Source organism: Halictus rubicundus, unplaced genomic scaffold, assembly GCF_050948215.1.
Source record: "Halictus rubicundus isolate RS-2024b unplaced genomic scaffold, iyHalRubi1_principal scaffold0037, whole genome shotgun sequence".
Taxonomy (NCBI): Eukaryota; Metazoa; Arthropoda; class Insecta; order Hymenoptera; family Halictidae; genus Halictus; species Halictus rubicundus.
The window spans coordinates 1476096-1486674 of NW_027488578.1; positions in this window are offsets into that span (position 1 = coordinate 1476096).

Sequence of the window (10579 nt, forward strand, 5' to 3'; positions counted from 1 at the left end):
GATACGATAGAGGATAGGATAGGGGATTGGATAGGATAGAGGACAGGAGACGATAGAAGATAAGATAGGGGATTGGATAGGATAGAGGAAAGGAGACGATAGAGATTGGATAGGATAGATGATATTATAGGAAAGAGGATAGGATATTTTAGAGGATACGATATTATAGAGGACAGGACAGGATAGAGGATAGGATAGGATAGAGGATAGGATAGGATAGAGGATAGGATAGGATAGAGGATAGGATAGGATAGAGGATAGGATAGGATAGAGGATAGGATAGGATAGAGGATAGGATAGGATAGAGGATAGGATAGGATAGAGGATAGGATAGGATAGAGGATAGGATAGGATAGAGGATAGGATAGGATAGAGGATAGGATAGGATAGAGGATAGGATAGAGGATAGGATAGGATAGAGGATAGGACAGGATAGAGGATAGGATAGAGGATAGGATAGGATAGAGGATAGGATAGAGGATAGGATAGAGGATTGGATTGGATAGAGGATAGGAGACGATAGAGGATAGGATAGGATAGAGGATAGGATAGGATAGAGAATAGGATAGGATAGATGATATTATAGGCAAGAGGATAGGATATGATAGAGGATACGATATTATAGAGGATAGGATAGGATAGAGGATAGGATAGGCTAGAGGATAGGATCAGATAGAGGATAGGATAGGATAGAGGATAGGATAGGATAGATGATATTATAGGATAGAGGATAGAATATGATAGAGGGTACGATATTATACAGGATACGATAGGATAGAGGATTGGATAGGGGATTGGATAGGATAGAGGATAGGAGACGATAGAGGATAGGATAGGATAGAGGATAGGATAGGATAGAGAATAGGATAGGATAGATGATATTATAGGCAAGAGGATAGGATATGATAGAGGATACGATATTATAGAGGATAGGATAGGATAGAGGATAGGATAGGCTAGAGGATAGGATCAGATAGAGGATAGGATAGGATAGAGGATAGGATAGGATAGAGGATAGGATAGGATAGAGGATAGGATAGTATAGAGGATAGGATAGGATAGAGGATAGATGATATTATAGGATAGAGGATAGAATATGATAGAGGTTACGATATTATAGAGGATACGATAGGATAGAGGATAGGATAGGGGATTGGATAGGATAGAGGACAGGACACGATAGAGGATAAGATAGGGGATTTGATAGAATAGAGGACAGGAGACGATAGAGAATAGGATATGATAGAGGATAGGATAGGATAGAGGATAGAATATGATAGAGGATACGATATTATACAGGATACGATAGGATAGAGGATTGGATAGGGGATTGGATAGGATAGAGGATAGGAGACGATAGAGGATAGGATAGGATAGAGGATAGGATAGGATAGAGAATAGGATAGGATAGAGGATAGGATAGGCTAGAGGATAGGATCAGATAGAGGATAGGATAGGATAGAGGATAGGATAGGATAGAGGATAGGATAGGATAGAGGATAGGATAGGATAGAGGATAGGATAGGATAGAGGATAGGATAGGATAGAGGATAGGATAGGATAGAGGATAGGATAGGATAGAGGATAGGATAGGATAGAGCATAGGATAGGATAGGATTGAGGGTAGGATAGGATAGAGGATAGGATAGGATAGAGGATAGGATAGAGGATAGGATAGGCTAGAGGATAGTGTCAGATAGAGGATAGGATAGGATAGAGGATAGGATAGGATAGATGATTGGATAGGATAGAGGATATGATAGGATAGCGGATAGGATATAATGGAGTATAGGATAGGAATGAGGATAGGATAGGGTTGAGGATAGGATAGGATAGAGGATAGGATAGAGGATATGATAGGATAGCGGATAGGATATAATGGAGTATAGGTTAGGAATGAGGATAGGATAGGGTTCAGGATAGGATAGGATAGAGAATAGGATAGGATAGAGGATAGGTTAGGATAGAGTATAGGATAGGATAGAGGATAGGATAGGATAGCGGATAGGATATTATAGAGGATAGGGTAGGATAGAGGATAGGATAGGATAGAGGATAGGATAGGATAGAGGATAGGAGAGGATAGAGGATAGGATAGGATAGAGGATAGGATAGGATAGAGGATAGGATAGGATAGAGGATTGGATAGGATAGAGGATATGATAAGATAGGGTAGAGGATAGGATAGCATAGAGGATAGGATCGTATAGAGGATAGGATAGGTGATTGGAAAGGATAGAGGATAGGATAGGGTAGATGATAGGATAGACAATAGGATAGGATAGTGGATAGGATAGGGGATTGGATAGGATAGAGGATAGGATAGGATAGGATAGAGGATAGTACAGGATAGAGGATATGATAGGATAGAGGATAGGATGGGATAGAGGATAGGATAGGATAGAGGATAGGATAGGATAGAGGATAGGATAGGATAGAGGATAGGATAGGATAGAGGATAGGATAGGATAGGATAGAGGATAGGATAGGATAGATGATATTATAGGAAAGAGGATAGGATACGATAGAGGATACGATATTATAGAGAATAGGATAGGATAGAGTATCGGATAGGATAGGACAGAGGATAGGATAGGGGATTGGATAGGATAGAGGACAGGAGACGATAGAAGATAAGATAGGGGATTGGATAGGATAGAGGAAAGGAGACGATAGAGATTGGATAGGATAGATGATATTATAGGAAAGAGGATAGGATATGATAGAGGATACGATATTATAGAGGATAGGACTGGATAGAGGATAGGATAGGATAGAGGATAGGATAGGATAGAGGATAGGATAGGATAGAGGATAGGATAGGATAGAGGATAGGATAGGATAGAGGATAGGATAGGATAGAGGATAGGATAGGAAAGAGGATAGGATAGGATAGAGGATAGGATAGGATAGAGGATGTGATAGGATAGAGTATAGAATAGGATAGAGCATAGGATAGGATTCAGGGTAGGATAGGATAGAGGATAGGATAGGATAGAGGATAGGATAGGGGATTGGATAGGATAGAGGACATGAGACGATAGAAGATAAGATACGGGATTGGATAGGATATAGGAAAGGAGACGATAGAGATTGGATAGGATAGATGATATTATAGGAAAGAGGATAGGATATGATAGAGGATAGGACAGGATAGAGGATAGGATAGGATAGAGGATAGGATAGGATACAGGATAGGATAGGATAGAGGATAGGATAGGATAGAGGATAGGTTAGGATAGAGGATGGGATAGGATAGAGTATAGAATAGGATAGAGCATAGGATAGGATAGAGGATAGGATAGGATAGGATAGAGGATAGGATAGGATAGATGATAGGATAGAATAGAGGATAGGATTGGATAGAGGATAGGATAGGGGATTGGATAGTATAGAGGATAAGATAGGATAGAGGATAGGATAGGATAGAGGATCGGATAGGATAGAGGATAGGATAAGATAGAGGATAGGATAGGGTAGATGATAGGATAGGATAGAGGATCGGATAGGATAGAGGATAGGATAGGATAAAAGATAGGATAGGATAGAGGATAGGATAGGATAGAGCATAGGTTAGGATAGGATTGAGGGTAGGATAGGATAGAGGATAGGATAGGATAGAGGATAGGATAGAGGATAGGATAGGCTAGAGGATAGTGTCAGATAGAGGATAGGATAGGATAGAGGATAGGATAGGATAGAGGATTGGATAGGATAGAGGATATGATAGGATAGCGGATAGGATATAATGGAGTATAGGATAGGAATGAGGATAGGATAGGGTTGAGGATAGGATAGGATAGAGGATAGGATAGAGGATATGATAGGATAGCGGATAGGATATAATGGAGTATAGGTTAGGAATGAGGATAGGATAGGGTTCAGGATAGGATAGGATAGAGAATAGGATAGGATAGAGGATAGGTTAGGATAGAGTACAGGATAGGATAGAGGATAGGATAGGATAGCGGATAGGATAGGATAGAGGATAGGATAGGATAGAGGATAGGATAGGATAGAGGATAGGAAAGGATAGAGAATAGGATAGGATAGATGATATTACAGGCAAGAGGATAGAATATGATAGAGGATAGGATAGGATAGAGGATAGGATAGGATAGAGGATAGGATAGGATAGAGGATAGGATCGGATAGAGGATAGGATAGGATAGAGGATAGGATAGGATAGAGGATAGGATAGGGGATTGGATAGGATAGAGGATAGGAGACGATGGAGGATAGGATAGGATGTAGGATTGGATAGGATAGAGGATAGGATACGATACAGGATAGGGTATGGGATTGGATAGGATAGAGGATAGGAGACGATGGAGGATAGGATAGGATAGAGGACAGGATAGGATAGAGGATAGGATAGAGGATTGGTTAGAATAAAGGATAGGAGAGGATAGAGGATAGGATAGGATTGAGGATAGGACAGGATAGAGGATAGGATAGGATAGAGGATAGGATAGGATAGAGGATAGGATAGGATAGAGGATAGGATAGGATAGAAGATAGGATAGGATAGAGTATAGAATAGGAAAGAGCATAGGATAGGATAGGATAGAGGATAGGTTAGGATAGAGGATAGGATAGGGGATTGGATAGGATAGAGGACAGGAGACGATAGAAGATAAGATAGGGGATTGGATAGGATAGAGGGCAGGAGACGATACAGGATAAGATTGGGGATTTGCTAGGATAGATGACAGGGGACGATAGAGATTGGATAGGATAGATGATATTATAGCAAAGAGGATAGGATATGATAGAGGATAGGATATAGGAATGGATAGGACAGAGGATAGGATAGCATAGCGGATAGGATAGGATGAGGATTGGATAGGATAGAGGATAGGATACGATAGAGGATAGGATAGGATAGAGGATAGGATATGATAGAGGATACGATATTATAGAGGATAGGACAGGATAGAGGATAGGATAGGATAGAGGATAGGATAGGATAGAGGATAGGTTAGGATAGAGGATAGGAGACGATGGGGGATAGGATAGGATGTAGGATTGGATAGGATAGAGGATATGATAGGATAGAGGATATGGTAGGGGATTGGATATTATAGAGGATAGGTGACGATGGAGGATAGGATAGGAGAGAGGATAGGATAGGATAGAGGATAGGATAGCAAAGCGGATAGGATAGGATAGGATCGAGGAATGGATAGCAAAGCGGATAGGATAGGATGTAGGATTGGATAGGATAGAGGATAGGATAGGATAAAGGATAGGATAGGATAGAGGATAGGATAGGATAGAGGATAGGATAGGGGATTGGATAGGATAGAGGATAGGAGACGATGGAGGATAGGATAGGTTGTAGGATTGGATAGGATAGAATATAGGATAGGATAGAGGATAGGGTAGGGGATTGGATAGGATAGAGGATAGGAGACGATGGAGGATAGGATAGGATAGAGGATAGGTTAGGATAGAGGATAGGATAGGATAGAGGATAGGATAGGATAGAGGATAGGATAGGATAGAGGATAGGATAGAGGATAGAGGATAGGATAGAGGATAGGATAGAGGATAGGATAGGATAGGATAGAGGATAGGATAGAGGATAGGATAGAGGATTGGATTGGATAGAGGATATTATAGGATAGAGGATATGATACGATAGCGGATAGGATATAATGGAGTATAGGATAGTAATGAGGATAGGATAACGTTGAGGATAGGATAGGATAGAGGATAGGATAGGATAGAGGATAGGATAGGATAGAGGATAGGTTAGGATAGAGGATAGGATAGGATAGAGGATAGGATAGAGGATAGGATAGGATAGAGGATAGGATAGAGGATAGGATAGAGGATTGGATAGGATAGAGGATATTATAGGATAGAGGATATGATAGGATAGCGGATAGGATAGGATAGAGGATAGGATAGGATAGAGGATAGGATAGGATAGAGGATAGGATAGAGGATAGGATAGAGGATAGGATAGGATAGGATAGAGGATAGGATAGGATAGAGGATAGGATAGGATAGAGGATAGGATAGGATAGAGGATGTGATAGGATAGAGTATAGAATAGGATAGAGCATAGGATAGGATAGGATTGAGGGTAGGATAGGATAGAGGATAGGATACGATAGAGGATAGGATAGGGGATTGGATAGGATAGAGGACAGGAGACGATAGAAGATAAGATAGGGGATTGGATAGGATAGAGGAAAGGAGACGATAGAGATTGGATAGGATAGATGATATTATAGGAAAGAGGATAGGATATGATAGAGGATACGATATTATAGAGGACAGGACAGGATAGAGGATAGGATAGGATAGAGGATAGGATAGGATAGAGGATAGGATAGGATAGAGGATAGGATAGGATAGAGGATAGGATAGGATAGAGGATAGGATAGGATAGAGGATAGGATAGGATAGAGGATAGGATAGGATAGAGGATAGGATAGGATAGAGGATAGGATAGGATAGAGGATAGGATAGGATAGAGGATAGGATAGGATAGAGGATAGGATAGGATAGAGGATAGGATAGGATAGAGGATAGGATAGAGGATAGGATAGGATAGAGGATAGGACAGGATAGAGGATAGGATAGAGGATAGGATAGGATAGAGGATAGGATAGAGGATAGGATAGAGGATTGGATTGGATAGAGGATAGGAGACGATAGAGGATAGGATAGGATAGAGGATAGGATAGGATAGAGAATAGGATAGGATAGATGATATTATAGGCAAGAGGATAGGATATGATAGAGGATACGATATTATAGAGGATAGGATAGGATAGAGGATAGGATAGGCTAGAGGATAGGATCAGATAGAGGATAGGATAGGATAGAGGATAGGATAGGATAGATGATATTATAGGATAGAGGATAGAATATGATAGAGGATACGATATTATACAGGATACGATAGGATAGAGGATTGGATAGGGGATTGGATAGGATAGAGGATAGGAGACGATAGAGGATAGGATAGGATAGAGGATAGGATAGGATAGAGAATAGGATAGGATAGATGATATTATAGGCAAGAGGATAGGATATGATAGAGGATACGATATTATAGAGGATAGGATAGGATAGAGGATAGGATAGGCTAGAGGATAGGATCAGATAGAGGATAGGATAGGATAGAGGATAGGATAGGATAGACGATAGGATAGGATAGAGGATAGGATAGTATAGAGGATAGGATAGGATAGAGGATAGATGATATTATAGGATAGAGGATAGAATATGATAGAGGTTACGATATTATAGAGGATACGATAGGATAGAGGATAGGATAGGGGATTGGATAGGATAGAGGACAGGACACGATAGAGGATAAGATAGGGGATTTGATAGAATAGAGGACAGGAGACGATAGAGAATAGGATATGATAGAGGATAGGATAGGATAGAGGATAGAATATGATAGAGGATACGATATTATACAGGATACGATATTATACAGGATACGATAGGATAGAGGATTGGATAGGGGATTGGATAGGATAGAGGATAGGAGACGATAGAGGATAGGATAGGATAGAGGATAGGATAGGATAGAGAATAGGATAGGATAGAGGATAGGATAGGCTAGAGGATAGGATCAGATAGAGGATAGGATAGGATAGAGGATAGGATAGGATAGAGGATAGGATAGGATAGAGGATAGGATAGGATAGAGGATAGGATAGGATAGAGGATAGGATAGGATAGAGGATAGGATAGGATAGAGGATAGGATAGGATAGAGGATAGGATAGGATAGAGGATAGGATAGGATAGAGGATAGGATAGGATAGAGGATAGGATAGGATAGAGCATAGGATAGGATAGGATTGAGGGTAGGATAGGATAGAGGATAGGATAGGATAGAGGATAGGATAGAGGATAGGATAGGCAAGAGGATAGTGTCAGATAGAGGATAGGATAGGATAGAGGATAGGATAGGATAGAGGATTGGATAGGATAGAGGATATGATAGGATAGCGGATAGGATATAATGGAGTATAGGATAGGAATGAGGATAGGATAGGGTTGAGGATAGGATAGGATAGAGGATAGGATAGAGGATATGATAGGATAGCGGATAGGATATAATGGAGTATAGGTTAGGAATGAGGATAGGATAGGGTTCAGGATAGGATAGGATAGAGAATAGGATAGGATAGAGGATAGGTTAGGATAGAGTATAGGATAGGATAGAGGATAGGATAGGATAGCGGATAGGATAGGATAGAGGATAGGATAGGATAGAGGATAGGATAGGATAGAGGATAGGATAGGATAGAGGATAGGAGAGGATAGAGGATAGGATAGGATAAAGGATAGGATAGGATAGAGGATAGGATAGGATAGAGGATTGGATAGGATAGAGGATATGATAGGATAGGGTAGAGGATAGGATAGCATAGAGGATAGGATCGTATAGAGGATAGGATAGGTGATTGGAAAGGATAGAGGATAGGATAGGGTAGATGATAGGATAGACAATAGGATAGGATAGTGGATAGGATAGGGGATTGGATAGGATAGAGGATAGGATAGGATAGGATAGAGGATAGTACAGGATAGAGGATATGATAGGATAGAGGATAGGATGGGATAGAGGATAGGATAGGATAGAGGATAGGATAGGATAGAGGATAGGATAGGATAGAGGATAGGATAGGATAGAGGATAGGATAGGATAGAGGATAGGATAGGATAGGATAGAGGATAGGATAGGATAGATGATATTATAGGAAAGAGGATAGGATACGATAGAGGATACGATATTATAGAGAATAGGATAGGATAGAGTATCGGATAGGATAGGACAGAGGATAGGATAGGGGATTGGATAGGATAGAGGACAGGAGACGATAGAAGATAAGATAGGGGATTGGATAGGATAGAGGAAAGGAGACGATAGAGATTGGATAGGATAGATGATATTATAGGAAAGAGGATAGGATATGATAGAGGATACGATATTATAGAGGATAGGACTGGATAGAGGATAGGATAGGATAGAGGATAGGATAGGATAGAGGATAGGATAGGATAGAGGATAGGATAGGATAGAGGATAGGATAGGATAGAGGATAGGATAGGATAGAGGATAGGATAGGATAGAGGATAGGATAGGATAGAGGATAGGATAGGATAGAGGATAGGATAGGATAGAGGATAGGATAGGATAGAGGATAGGATAGGATAGAGGATAGGATAGGATAGAGGATAGGATAGAGGATTGGATAGGATAGAGGATATGATAGGATAGGGTAGAGGATAGGATAGGATAGATGATAGGATCGTATAGAGGATAGGATAGGTGATTGGATAGGATAGAGGATAGGATAGGGTAGATGATAGGATAGAGAATAGGATAGGATAGAGGATAGGATAGAATAGAGGATAGGATTGGATATAGGATAGGATAGGGGATTGGATAGTATAGAGGATAAGATAGGATAGAGGATAGGAGAGGATAGAGGATAGGATAGGATAGAGGATAGGATAGGATAGAGGATAGGATAGGATAAAGGATAGGATTGGATAGAGGATAGGATAGGATAGAGAATAGGATAGGATAGAGGATAGGATAGGATTGAGGATAGGATAGGATAGAGGATAGGATAGGTTAGAGGATAGGATAGGATAGAGGATAGGATAGGATAGAGGATAGGATAGGATACAGGATAGGATAGGATAGAGCATAGGATAGGATAGGATTGAGGGTAGGATAGGATAGAGGATAGGATAGGATAGAGGATAGGATAGGGGATTGGATAGGATAGAGGACAGGAGACGATAGAAGATAAGATAGGGGATTGGATAGGATAGAGGAAAGGAGACGATAGAGATTGGATAGGATAGATGATATTATAGGAAAGAGGATAGGATATGATAGAGGATACGATATTATAGAGGATATGACTGGATAAAGGATAGGATAGGATAGAGGATAGGATAGGATAGACGATAGGATAGGATAGAGGATAGGATAGGATAGAGGATAGGATAGGATAGAGGATAGGATAGGATAGAGGATAGGATAGGATAGAGGATAGGATAGGATAGAGGATAGGATAGGATAGGATAGAGGATAGGATAGGATAGATGATATTATAGGAAAGAGGATAGGATACGATAGAGGATACGATATTATAGAGAATAGGATAGGATAGAGTATCGGATAGGATAGGACAGAGGATAGGATAGGGGATTGGATAGGATAGAGGACAGGAGACGATAGAAGATAAGATAGGGGATTGGATAGGATAGAGGAAAGGAGACGATAGAGATTGGATAGGATAGATGATATTATAGGAAAGAGGATAGGATATGATAGAGGATACGATATTATAGAGGATAGGACTGGATAGAGGATAGGATAGGATAGAGGATAGGATAGGATAGAGGATAGGATAGGATAGAGGATAGGATAGGATAGAGGATAGGATAGGATAGAGGATAGGATAGGATAGAGGATAGGATAGGATAGAGGATAGGATAGGATAGAGGATAGGATAGGATAGAGGATAGGATAGGATAGAGGATAGGATAGAGGATTGGATAGGATAGAGGATATGATAGGA